Source organism: Anser anser (genome assembly GCF_964211835.1).
Source record: "Anser anser genome assembly, chromosome: Z".
In the NCBI taxonomy this organism is placed as follows: domain Eukaryota; kingdom Metazoa; phylum Chordata; class Aves; order Anseriformes; family Anatidae; genus Anser; species Anser anser.
Window position 1 is genome coordinate 44,333,433 of NC_139723.1, and position 14,454 is coordinate 44,347,886.

General features: G+C 38.9%; 1 long non-coding RNA gene across 1 annotated transcript; it reads right to left on the bottom strand.

Moving 5' to 3' along the window:
- Window positions 1-1,323: 1,323 nt before the first annotated feature.
- On the bottom strand, window positions 1,324-12,270 carry LOC310889723. Its single transcript, XR_014576743.1, has 3 exons — window positions 10,739-12,270; window positions 6,857-7,025; window positions 1,324-5,644 (listed from the first exon to the last, which is right to left on the bottom strand). It is a non-coding gene; the product is annotated as an uncharacterized lncRNA (long non-coding RNA).
- Between the last annotated feature and the right edge of the window lie 2,184 nt (window positions 12,271-14,454).

The following is a 14,454-nucleotide window of genomic DNA, read 5'->3' on the forward strand; positions in this document are numbered from 1 at the left end:
CACATGGGACTGCCAGGGTAAGGGGTAGGCATGCATTGCATGAACCCAGCACAAACACCCTCAGATATTCTTGGTCACCTCAAAAGAATTAAACTGAAACATGCTTGGACAAGGTGCATCTGCTGCTGATAGTTCCTCCAAATTTAGAAAGGTCTGAATGATCTTCCACTATGCCATTTCTTGGAGGAAAGAGAGTCTGACTTAAGGCAGGCGTTGCTGAATATTCTCCAAATAAGCTCTGGCTATAAATATATCTACTTTGTATTTAACAGTGTCTTTTTTGAGATGACCCCAAGCTGCCAATGTCAGCACATTTCATCAGTGTCATTGCTGTGGCTGTTTTAAAAACAAACAAACAAACAAAACAAACAAAAAAAAAACAGTCATGGGTGGAAGTGTATGCTGAAACCTGATAATAATTCCCTACTGGGACCAGTGGATAAGTAGGGCAGCAAGGAAGGACTATGGTGGCCTGGTGACCTGACTTTCTCAGATGTTGTGGAAGGGCATTCAAGGATGGAAATTTTTTTGTCAGGGTACTAGCGTGTACCTGCTCTGACCTTCTCATTATTTAGACTGATGATCCATAGCTTATACTCAGATGTGTCTACACCAGTTTCAGTTCATTTCTTTTTTGAGATTGGATTGACCAATGCTAAGCAATGAGTTTTCCTAAATTAATTTTCTTTTATTATGTTTTTATAGGTGACTTTATTATTTTTGGGAGGGGAAGGCACTCTTTTTTTTTTTGTTTTTTTTTTTTTCAGTGAAGTCAGAAATTACAGATAAAGAGTTAGCAATAATAATAAAACTGTGCCATCACTGGAGCAATGCAATACAGGAGAATGAAAGCTCTAGCAGGGGTTGCTGGGGTAACAAATAATAATAGTAGTAATAATTACAGTTCAAGAACTTTTAACTATATACATGTTAAGCCATAGTTTGATTTATCTGTCTGCGTGAGTTAACAGGAAACAAATCTGTAATAGCACGGCATAATTTTCTATTCAAATTATTCTATTTGTGTACTTACGTTGTGTTGAAAAAGACAGAGGTCAACAAAGGGACAAAAATATGCTTCAGCTTAAAGACCACTTTCAGAAACACTCAAATAATGCCTGGCCTTCCACTGTTTTATCTGACTGCCAGGCAGGTTCTTGTAGGTGCTTTTGGATTAGGCTTCTCCTCCTCCTTAATAAACAAAGAAGTTAAAGTAAGAAGAAGAAGACAATTTCAATGTTTCTGTTCATTGATAAAGCTAATAGTGAACAACAGGGGAAAAAAGGGAGTCTGATTTCTTGAGAACAACTAAACAAATACAAATCATTTAAGATAAGGCCTTCAGATGTCATATAAAGTGCCTGTATACTTTACACTTATGGCTTTTATGACCATCATTGGTAATTAGAATGATACGTGGCACATTTTCTAAAATCAAGTATTAGGGTAATAAGGGTGTTCTATTTTGCAAAACAAATTGACAACATTAACCGTGCCAAATGTACAAGTGGTTTCAGGTGTTGGAAATTACAAAGGGATTTGGGGCTTCAGAATGGCAAAGGGATTTAGCCACATAACTTCCATTGATTTCAATGTTAGATTAATGACTGGATGCCCTTGTTAAGTCTGTAAAACTTTTTGTCTTTTTAAATCAAAGCCCAATACTAAATAGTATTTTATCTCAGCTTAGTTTTTCCTGCAGATGTTTCATATCAACAAGCAAAAACATAGTGTCTAGCCTTCTGTTCAATTACTTTACTTCTCCCCAGTTGCTTTTTCCTATTTATGCTAATAACCAAAATACTAATAATAGCTTTTTAAACATTATTATGTTCTTAAGAACCACAGCAAGTCCTATTTGAGTTTACTTAGCAAGGCCCTTTTTATTTGGGAACACATGTACATGCTGCTTAATTGTGAAACACAGCTACAGAAAGAAAGATCCGGCAACCAAGCAAGTAAGGGGCTGAAATGGTCTGTAAACTCTGCTTAGTCCAAATTAGCAATGTGGGCAACAATATTGTGTTGTGTTTTCATCTTCAATTGCATATATTAACAGCTACACATGCAAAACAAATTCTCCTTTGTGGAGAATGAATTATGTAAATATAATTTGTAGCATTAATTTGGACTTGTATATTTAATCCACTCAAACATAAAAAGGTTTTCATGCACTGAATATTCCTGAGGTAGTTTAATATGCTTAAAATAAATGTGGAGCAGCTGACAGGAAAACATGCCCTCCATATCACAAAAGCTGTTTAAAAACAATAATTTAAGTGCCTAATTAATATTTACTACCCAGGGATTAAACTCCTAAGTAAATTTTCTCTCTAAAATATTCATTGTGCAATCTATACAGGTGGCAGGTATTGATGGGAATAGATCACAAATGGACAAGCCAAAGGCACATTATAAATGCTACTATATTGAAAAATCCTTCCATGAAATAAGAGTATCTGTTAAAAAAGACAGCTCGAGTTTCAGGTCTTCGTTTTATGAAGTGCATTTTCCACAAGCTCCCAATTTTTCTGAAAGTAAAGGTAGTATAATCTCCCCACAAAACTTTTGTTTAAAAGGCTATATGTTAGCAGTGCACCATCAACTGCTTGTTCACCAAAAGAGAAATGCAGTGAGCCCCAAACACAACAGCGAGGGTGTTGCATTGCACCAGTGAGCTAGGCTGAACTTGTGCCTTACTTCAACCATTAACTGCTTCAGCTTTTGAACTATTCTGGGCTGATCTCTCAATTTGTTAAAATCTCCCAGATGAAACTAGCTTGACTTTTCCTGCTGGTTCTAAAATTCAAAAATGAACTTTTACTGTGGGAAGTAAGGTAAATCTCCCAAAGTAAAATGGTACCAATTTTTTCCTTTGCTTGTCAGACTGAAAAGAAGGAAAAATATTTCTGTAACTGTGAGTTCTCTATGATTTCTCTCTGAAGTGCATCTTCAAGTATCTATCCTAGGGGATATAACATCTTTTACAAGCAATTTTATTTCCTTGCTACAGCCAAATCCTCCTTATCTTCACTAATGGATTAATTTATACTTAGAGTATAAACAAAAACCTTAGGTTAGCTTTCTGAGCACTATCTTTATTAAAGATTGTGTTTTGCAACTTCACCATAATGTAAAGCTAGTAACTGAAAAACATTAAGCCCTGCTGCCTGTCCAGCCGACTGGTAGTAAGTCTGAGGAAATCAAACCACTCAATAGAAAAAATGAGATCTGGGCTGGCTGCAATTAAACACAGCTGGTTGTTGGAGGACCTTTGTAATCTGATACAGGAGTTTCTAAGGCTGAAGATAGTGGGAGTCTGCTCATAAAGAAAATTAATTTATATGAAATCATAGTTCTCTCATAACCAGCAAAGAAGGAAACACCTAAAGAGACAGGCTATAGTAGAAATATAAGGTCTGTAAGGTGTTTGATCACTGGCCATTAGCGCATATCCATGGCAGGGCTTGAAGTGGGTGAAGTGATACTTTGCAAACCGCTTTTGTTCTGAAGGAGTGGAGCCTAGGAACCCTGGTGTAGCAGTATCAGTTTATCTGCATTTCACAGAATCAAAGAATCACAGAATGGTTTAGGTTGTAAGGTAGCTCTGGAGGCCATCTGGTCCCACCCCTGCTCAAGCAGGGACACCTAGAGCAGATTGCCCAGGTGCATGTCAGACAGCTTTTTACTATCTCCAGGGAGGGAGATCCCACAACCTCCATGGGCAGCCTGTTGCCAGTGCTCGGTCACACTCACAGTAAAGAAATAGATAGAATAGTTCATTTGGAAGGTACCTTCAAAGATCTTCTAATCCAACTTCCCAGAAGTGCTTCCTGATGTTCAGGAGGAGCCTCCCATGTTTCAGTTTGTGCCTGTTGTCTCTTGTCCTGTCAGTGGGCTCCGCTGGAAAGAGCCTGGCTCCATCCTCTGTGCGACCACCCTTCAGGTATTTATATTGATACATAGATGATACCCTCCCTGAGCCTCTTCTTCTCCGATCTGAGCAGTCCCAGCCCTTTCAGCCTCTCCTCACAAGAGAAGTACTTCTGTCCTTTAGTCGTCTTTGTGACCCTTCATTGGACTTTCTCCAGTAGCTCCATCTCTCCCCTGTACTGGGGAGCCCAGAACTGGATACAGTACTCCAGTGATATCCTCACCAGTGCTTAGCAGAGGGGAAGGCTCACCTCTCTTGACCTGCTGGCAGTACTTTGCCTAATGCAGCTAAGGATACCATTAGCCTCCTTTGCAGCAGGGACACACTGCTGAATCATGTTCAACTTGCTGTCCACCAGGATCCCCAGGGCCTTTCCTGCCAGGCCACTTGCCATCCGGGTTGCCCCCAGCATGAAGGGGGTCACCCAGATGGAAAGCATTATTGAACTGCATTAGGTTTCTGTCAGCCCACTTCTCCAGCCTGTCCAGGTCCTTCTGGATGGCAGCGTGACCCTCTGGTGTACCAACCACTGAACCCAGTTTTGTGTCACCTGCGAATTTGATGTGGGCCTCATCATCCAGATTATTAATGAAGGTGTTAAACAGGACTGGGCCTAGTATTAACTCCTTGGGGTACACTGCAAGTTACTGGCCTCCAACTAGACTTTGATCAGCACACTCTGGGCCTGGCTGTTCAGCCAGTTTTCAATTCATCACACTGTTTACCCATCCAATCCATATATCAAGAGCTTGTCTATGAGCATCTTATGGGGAACAGTGTCAAAGGCCTTACTGAAGTGCAGGAAGACTATACCCACTGCTCTCCCCTCATCCATCAGGCTGGTCATTTCATTGTAGAAGGTTGGTCAAGCGATGGCTTCCCCTTGGTGAATCTGTGCTGACTAGTCCTGATGATTTTCTTCTTCATGTGCCTGCAAAGAGTTTCAGGATTAGCTGTTCTATCACCTTCCCAGGGATCAAGGTGAGGCTGACCAGCCTGTAGTTCCCTGGGTCCTCCTTCTTGTCCTTCTTGAAGATAGGAGTGACAATTCCTTGTCTTCAGGCACTCTTCCCAGTTGCCCTAATCAGTCAAAGATTATTGAGAGTGGCCTCACAATAACATTTGCCAGCTCCCTCAGCACACGTGGGTTCATCCCATCAGGGACCACAGACTTATGCATTTCCAATTTGCTTAAGTATTCCCTAGTCTTCCTTTTGTCATTTAGGTGTGTACATACACCTTTCTTGTTGCCCTGGACATCCCAGGCCAGATTCATTTGCATTTGGGCTTTAGCTTTCATAACTTCATCCCTGGATGCTCAGACAATGACTCTGTATTCCTTCCAGGTAACCTGTCCTTTCTTTCACTCTCTGTATGCTTCATTTTTGTGTTTGAGTTTTGTTTATCTGTTTGACTTTTCAAGCCAAGCTGTTGGAAAGGGGTGAGGCCTACACTGCCAAAAGAAAACAGGGGCCCCACACTCTCAGGGTCTTGATTAGCAGCCTGCCAGTCAATCATAAGCATAAAGTGGAGAAATAGGATGAAAGCAATCACTGATTTTTATATAAGTATGTAAATAGCTATATATACACAATATATTCACCCAAATATGAATTAATTTAAATTTTATATTGCACATTCAAATAAAGGCAGGTGCAGGTGATGAGTTCATCTGAAGGTGCAATCATTCATAGGCTCTTCATTTCTCTTCTGTAAAAAGAAAGACAAAAATTACCTGCAGATGATTATAGTACATTGGAGGCAGATTTGTATTTTTTTTTACATATACTGATGTCAGGATGTCAAAGTTGCTGTTTCACCAAGTATAATGAAGGTGAGACATCTCTTACTTCTTCAGATGCACTGAAGTTGAAAAAATAAACATTAATGACAAACACAGCCCTATGGATCTTTAATTTTCAATTTATGCAAATCCAAACCCAGGTGTTCTCTAATCTGTTAAAGAAAAAGAAAGGAAAGAAGAAAAAGATTCATTTTAACCCTCATGGTCCACTGAAATATCTCTACTTAAGGATCACTAAATTACTCTTCTTCTGAAATTAAAGCAGAACTTTTCCCAAATCATGTTAAGAGTTTGGACAAGAACTATAACTTGTCTTTAAGTGTTCCAGCAGCTAACTAATTCTGAAATAATTTTAGAATAGAGATCTATATTATGTTCCTGAATTGTCTTCTGAATCACTGTTAACCATTGTGTAAGTGGGATTCATATCGTTTTGTTTTACAGCTCATTTAGTATTTAGGAAAGCTTTGACAACTCTAGGGAAAAAAATAAATCCAAAGAATTCATAGAATTTTAAAGTTTGATATCTAAAAACCTTTTTTTTTTTTTTCAATTACTGTTGTTATGATAGTTGTACTTTTCCTCAGTATAATCTGAAGCAGGACTGCATGGGAAAAATGAGAGAAATTAATTTTAGTAAAGTAGTTCTTTTTAGGATTATACAGTATGTTATTGCACTGATCCAAAAAGAACAATGGCAACAAAGCATATTCAAGCACAACACAACAAAATTTGACAGCTGGCTCTTGCAAGAGTTTCTAGAATATACATTTTCCCATATCTTTCCCATATCTTTCGCTGCTGTGACTTCTAAGCCAAGTTTTTACAAACAAGATTCTATCATGTAGCTCAGCCCCTTTCCTGTCTAAAGAACATATATAGGCTTTTGCCTGAGAATTAAGACTTTGATGTCCTCTGAGGCCCTTTCAGTAATTTGGGAGATAACAGGGGGTGATCTTAAGGATGGCTGGGATCTTCTAGATCCTTTTGAGAAAATTAATAGATGTGAAGAATGACCTTCCATGTGATTATACTCTGAAAATGATCCAGAGTTACTTATCTGGCACCACAGAGATCATCACAAGACAGAAAGCTGGAGCATCAGTTCTCTTGCATACCTGACATCTGAACCTGCTAGACTGTTTCTTTTGGTGCGGGACACAGGAGGATGAAGATCACCTAAGTCAATGGCAGCAGGGAAAAACCAGCAGCAGGAGTCACTGGAGGCAGAAGAACAGGATGCAGGGGCGGAAGCCAAAGAGCAGGAGCTCATGTCCCAGCTGTAACCTGTCATGGGAGAAGAGATGGCTGGATGTAGGACTAAGTGTGAATAATAGCTCAGGCGCAGAGACTAACTGGGGATCAGGAGACTTGTTGAGGCCGAGGTCCTGCACTATGGTCCAGAGAGAGTGGCATGTTCACAGCAGGAATGTATGAAGGGAGAAAGGAGGAGTTCTGATATTTCATCCAGTTTTTATAAAACTCAACATTTTATTTGTGTAAGAGAAGAGAGAGAGAGAGAGAGAGACAGAGAGAGAGAGAGAGAGAGATTCTTCATAGAATGTGAAGAATTAAAGAGGTGTAACCTAAGAATTAAAAGGTGTAATCAAGCAAATATTTGATGCATCAGTTCTGCCACAGACCTCATATTTCCTGCCAAAAAATCCAGCATTATCCCAGTGAACCATCCTAATCCACTTTTCTATGGTAGGAATGACCTAGTAAATTTGTTATGCCCAGCAGTGAGTGGCATAATGCCACTTCAATGCACCTGCCAAGAAGAGCCTTTTCCTGTGAAGTTGCTGAGAAAAGACAGCATGCAATATCTTGCTTGACTATCTCTGTGTAACTCGTGCTTTTCTTCTCTTTTCTATTCTCCACAATGATTCTTGAGACTCTTTGGGTACAGAGAGCAGAAGGCTTTCTCCATCCCTAGCTTCACCCACCGGGCATGCCTAACCCTATGCAAACCACACTATGCAGCAGGGACACAGCTCAACCTCTAAAAAAAGGGAAAAAAAAAAAAAAAAAAAAAAAAAAAAAGCTCCAGAAGCCCAAAGCTGCAACGGCGTTCTGTAGCAGGGACAATTTTGACATTGACTGTTTCCAGTTACTTTTTTGTATAATAGACTGCTTTGAAAAGTGAATGTTACAATCATTTCTTTCTTTAATTAAGGTCTTTAAACACAGGATTTGTAATTTAATTAGAACACCCTTACTTTATTACCATTCATGTGTCTGCCAGAATTAAACTATCTGCCTTGTCTTTTACCTAATATGTAAATTGTTCCTGGAATGTAATAAAAATTCCATCTTACTCTTAAAAATTCAAGCACAAGATAACCATTTTGTTTGTTTGCTTGTTTTGGTTTGATTTTGTGTTCCAGGAGCTCCTCATTCATCCATGCAGGCCTCATGGCATTTTTGCCTGGCTTCTTCTTTGGGATGCATCCCTCGTGAGCTTCAAGAAGGTGATCCTTGAATATTAATTAATCAGCTTTCTTGAGCCCCTCTTCCCTCCACAAGTTTGTTCCATGGTACTCTACAAGCAGATCCCTGAATAGGCCAAAGTCTGCTCTCTCAAAATCCGGAGTAATGAGCTTGCTGTGCTCCCTCCTCACTGCCCTCTGGATCCCAAACTGCACCATTTCACGGTCACTGCAGCCAAGGCTGCCCTTCGAGCTTCACGTTTCCCACCAGCCCCTCCTTGTTGGTGAGAACTAGGTCCAGCACAGCACCTCCGCTCATTGGCTCCTCTATCTTTTGTATAAGGACTTTATCATCAAAGCATTCCAGGAGTCCAGCAGTCCTCCTGGATTGCTGATGCCCTGCTGTCCCTCCGGCAGACATAGGGGTGGGTGGTTCAAGTCACCCATGAGGGCCAGGGCCTCTGAACACGAGGCTGTTCCTATCTGCCTGCAGAGAGCCTCATCTGTTCGGTCTTTCTGATGTGTATGTCCAGTTAGTTTAAGTGCTCCCTAACCTGATCTTCGTGCAACATGGGTGTATCTTCTTTGCTCCAGACTTCCCCATGGCCCAGGGGCTTGAGATTCCCAAAGACTAGTCCTACCAGCAGAAAACAAGGCAAAGTGGCAGCAGGCCCACATTTTTCCTAATTTTTATTTTTGCTGCTGATATACCCACAGAAATTCTTCACAGAATGACACAGAATCACAGAGTGGTTGATGCTGGAAGGGACATCTAGAGGTCATCTGGTCCGACCCAAGCAGGGCCACCTAGAGCAGGCTGCCCAGAGCCATGCCCAAGCGGCTCCATGAAGATCTCCATGGAGAGAGACTGCAAAAAAGAAGTGCTTCCTGATTAACAAGAGCTTCTTGTTGCCTTTCATGTCCCACTCTTGATTCAACTATAGGTGGGCTTTGGATTTCCTTACTCCACTCCTGCATGTTTGGATAGTGCCTTTCTGTTCAACCTGAATTACCTGATGCTGGTTTCATCTCTTGAATGCTTCTTTTATGCGCCTGAGTTTTGTTATGAGCTCTTTGTTCATTTGTGCAGGGCTCCTGCCACCTTTGCTTTAACTTCTGCATGTTGGGGTGGACTGTTCTTGAGCTTGGAGGAGGTAATCCTTGGAAATCAACCATCTTTTTTTAGTGGTACCTTGCAGACTGTTAGTCTTCAGTATAGAACTTAAGGTATTTTTTTTTAGTAAAGGAAACAAGAGGAAATGGTCATGTTATTTGAACACCAGCACAATTACTACCCATATCTTTGTAAAAAAAATAACAGCTTCAGATTACAGTTGGAAAATGTATTACAAATCCTTCATTTTCAGAGAAGGAGAAGAATGACTAAGGTATTTTGTACACAGAATTAATGACACAGTATGAGAAAAAAGATGGATGTCACCCTAAGACAGCGGAGACATGTGACTTGTCTGGGGGATGAAAGATAGAGATATTTAAGAATCAAACAAGATTTTCAGAAGTGCTGAAGACACTTGAAATCTGTAAATGTAGCTCCCTCTTTTTTCAAATCTTTAGGTCAAGAAATTGTAGTCCCTACGTTTGTGTTGACAACGAATCCTTTTTGGTACATGAGAAAAAGTGTTTATTAGCAAATAGATATCTAAGCATCTAATAGTGCAGTGGCCTACTGTTCTTTTTGGTAATCTATTCTGTTTGTATTTAATTACTTTTAAAAATTTAAAGATTAAATAAACTTTAAAGTTTGTGCAACATTTAGATCTTTGTATACTCACCATTTAACAGTAAAACAGGCCCATAAATAATCACAGAAGGGTTTGGGTTGGAGTGGACCTTAAAGACCATCCAGTTTCAACCCTCCTGCCATGGGCAGGGACACCTCCCACCAGACCAGGCTGCCCAAAGCCCCATCCAGCCTGGCCTTGAACACCTCCAGGGATGGGGCATCCACAGCTTCTCTGGGCAACCTGTGCCAGTGCCTCACCACCCTCTGAGAGAAGAATTTCCTCCTAACATCTAATCTTAATCTCCCCTCTTTTTGTTTAAAATCATTCCCCCTATTGCTATCACTATCTGCCCATGTAAAAAGTCTCTCTCCAATCATATAATCTTTCTTCATAACACAGTATTAAATAAAAACACATGAAATAGAAAGGTAGGGCAAGTGTCATGTTACTCTTAAGAGAATTTATTTTAAATGCTAGCCACGTCACAGTAACATTAAAAATTAGAATCAGGGGAATACAGTATGCATGTATCTCTGTTTAAACCAATATTTACTGATGTAACTTTGTTTTTGCATATGGTTTTAACTTTCAATTTACATTTTATTATGCAAGCATTACGTACAAGCTGTCACATTAAATTGATGTTATTGCCATTGGAAATGTTATTCTCTGATTATCTGAAAAACAACAATCCTTTTAAAAGGAACCTACATTTCACAGAAACAAAAATCATTATTTAACAGTTAGTTATCCATGAGCACAGATATACGTAAAGGCAACAACTGTAAAATCTGCTGTTGCATAAGGTTATATTACTCATTCTCACCTTCTGCTTTCAAGATCCTTTGCCAAATGTCTCTGCGGTCAGCCTTCATCCCTGAGACGAGCAGGAGTTACGAAGCATTGCTTCTGTAAGGGGTTTTCCTTCCAAAGATGGGGAAAGCAGTGTCAGCCCCCTCACATCTTGGTCTTCTTTATTTAATAGTGCTTTGCAGTTGCAGCTCCCTTTGAGTTCACTGATATTTTTGTGTAACTGGGACTTCTTAAATCCAGACTAGCTTTATTTAGTTTCTTTTTAGTGTTTTGTTTTGTTATTGTTTTTCCGGGACTGAAAAAACACCAGTTTAGAAACTTGCAGCACATTGTTAAAATGATCTAAAACTTTTTCAAGTCATAATAGCAGTAGCTAGCACAAATTACTTATTTTCAGCATTTAATCTATTGCCAGACAAGAATGTATCTGTATTTCCTCACACAGGTAGCCATAGCTCTGAAAAACAGTTTTGTTTCTCTTTGGGGGGAAAAAAAATCACATTTACTCATTTGTGGCTAACCCCTATGTATATGAGAGCAAGACAAATCTACTTTCAGTGTTTGCACATTGCCTTTAATAAACTGCTATTTACGGGGCTCCCACTCCCACCACGAGGATGGACAGATTGTGTTAGGGCTACAGTGTGCTATTCTGCCCAGCAAAATACACTTTAGTGCTACCAGTTCCTGTTTTCACTGAAGTCAATATTATTTTGTCATGAACAGCAGCGATGGCAGTATTTTGCCCCTAGCAAATAAAATTCTTGCAAATCAAGGACGAAATATGATCCTGGAAGAGAGCCAAGAGGCAAAGTATCATGATCTAATCTTCAATTACTTAATCAGCTATGTAATATAACCATATAGGGCTTTTCCTGCCCTTTCCAGTAAATTATATTAATAAATAGGCTCCCTTAAATAAATACAGCTAAGATGCACTCCAAGACTAACCGGATCTAGTTAATGAAAGAGTATGTCATATAACATATGCATGAGGAGGTACTCTCTGCATCTTAGCACTGCTTTGAAATTGTCTGGTTCACCTGGATGTGTGTGTTTTTTAAATGTCATTGGCAAAAGAAAATTGATTAAATGTAGTGCTATAGAAAACAAGAGGCTGCTGTGAATGGGTTTGTAGTATAACAGCAGATGGCACAGCTTAAATCTATTTATTAGCAGCCATTTGTCAGGGAGATTGAAAAAAAAAAAAAGAGAGAGAAAACAGACGACAGGTGTAACATGATACTTAGTATAACAGTTCCCCAGCTTAAAACCAAAATATGCTTCATCTTCCTGTTTCTCTCACTTAAACTTACCTCGTCCTTCTACCAGAAGTGTTTAAAACACACTGTTTCCCATTAGATTTAAAAAAAATAAATAAATCTGCACAACATGTGCTCAACAACATTGCTGGACAGCTGTTTTTCCACTGCTCAAAAACATGAATGCTATTATTCCTTCAGCAGAAAATCAAGGATCAGAAGTAATACAAACTCATCAAACGGTGATGGAGAGAGCTAGTTTGACATGGGAAATACATTCACCTGAAACAAGCAAGTAGGATGGGTAGCTTAACTGCCTGCCAAGTGTTTTCAGATTAAACTCCCTCCCCTCTTTGTTTAGTGCTCTGGTGTATTGTACCTCTTTAAGAAAGAGAATGCTGATTTTCATGGACATTATTCTTGTTTTCTCTGTGAAGTTTCTGAAGGGATTAAAAAAATACATATTTTTAGTCTCTTAACTTTGTTTTCAGCATTAAAAACTAATGGGCATTACAGTGGCCTGTGTGTTCAAAAGATAATTATCCTATTATTGCTCCTTAGATCTCATTAAAATGGCAATGCTTTTTTTTTTTTTAAGGAGACAAGGCTGCTAACTCTGGTGATAATAATATGATAATCCCATTTGTTTTTCTTCTTTTTCTTCTTTCAGGGGTTTGGCATTCATAGCAAGAAAGGTAGCTTTGGTCACCATTAAGTCAATCTCACCTTACGTCCTTTCATAAGTGTGAAGTTAATTCTGAGTGATACTGATTATAGCAACTGTATCCTGGCCTTGGGCAAACCTAATTACTATTTCATGTGGTGTGGCACTCCATTATTGTTTTCAGGTAATGTGGCCTCTTTTTTGCTAGCAGCCTTTGCATGCAGCTCTCTGTTAATGAATAGGCAGAGCTGAAAAAACCTACACAGATTCTCAAATGACCTCTTTTGCATTGTAAAAAGATACGTGGATTGATAAATACACTAGGATGTGTTATTATCTATTATTCAGGTTTACAATTAATGAACACCTGGCATGCGGAAAGTGAGATGACTGTTTGCTTCCCATCAGTATTAATGCTGATTTCCAGCAGGCACCAAAGAGAACACAAATTTCACCCTTTCAGAGGAGACAAAAATGTGAAATAAAAAAAAAAAAAAATCCTAATGTTAAGAGATATAGACTTAAATGTTAACTTTAAAAATTATGGATTACAAGCCTTTTCTTAAAGCATCACTTATATGAGTCTTCTTTATGGAGTTGAAATAAGACTAAAAAGGATTGTGAAAAGTCAATCTATTTCAAGTCTACAAAATAACAGGGAGATAGGTCAAGAAGGTATAACAATGAAGTTGGGCGTAACCAGACAAAGAACATTTTGTTTTGTCTAGCTGATATTACCCAGTAGAGCTGAATCAACCTGATTTTCAAATAGCATTTTTAAAAAAGTCTTCAGTAAATTGCAGATATGAAAACTTGGTAATGTTTGATTGACCACTATTAGGTGTTGATTGGTCTGACGTCTCTAGTCTCCAAATGTATCATTTTCTATTTAAATGTGTAGGATAGAAACTTCGAACAAACACATGGATAGATCAGACTTGCCAATCAACAATATCTTCTCTAAAAGAAACGTTGAACAAAGTTAAGAGGAATCATATATTTGCTTAAAGTCACCATTTGAACCTCCAGAAATTCACAGCTAAGACTTCAAGTACAACAAAGAAAACAGGTAAAAATATTAATTTTAACTTTGACTGTTCTTCATGGAATTAAGAAAGATTTGTGCACAAAAGTATGGATTATTTTTCTTTAATGTGTGCATGGGTCTTTTTTTTTTTTTTTTTTGAGCACTGAATTAACTTTTCGATGGTTTATACTAAAAGCAACATGACCCTCAGATAACAAGTATAAGGAGACAAAAAATTAGTATACTTATTAAGAAACATTGATTTTTTGACCAGTATGTATCTCAGAGTAACTCAGGCTGCTTTTCCAGAGGGATCAGGCAGAGAAGGAAGGAAGAAAAAATAAAGGCTTATTAAAGACTTACAATGAAGAAGAAAGAAAGAAGTGTTAATGGTGTACATCTTAGTTACAAAAACAGACTCACTCATTCACAGAGCCAGTCCAGATAAAGCCCAAATTGTCCAATGTGTTACTAATTTAGGAACAGTAAACCACTAAACACTAAGCCACAAAATCTTTTGCTTAATAAGCATCTTTTCAAATGACATTGTGAAAACATAGGCTGGAGTCTTCCAGTGCAACCTACAGACTTTTTCATACATGAGGATATTTCGGCCGACATCCATGGGCTGCTGTTCTATTGTCAGACTGAGATTGATTGTACTGAGTTTGTGGTTAAAGGACACTGGAGGCTAAAGGTGGGATAACAGAGACATCAGTGCTCACAAAATGTGCCAGCCCAAAAACACAGCACTGCATTTACACACCATCTCATAG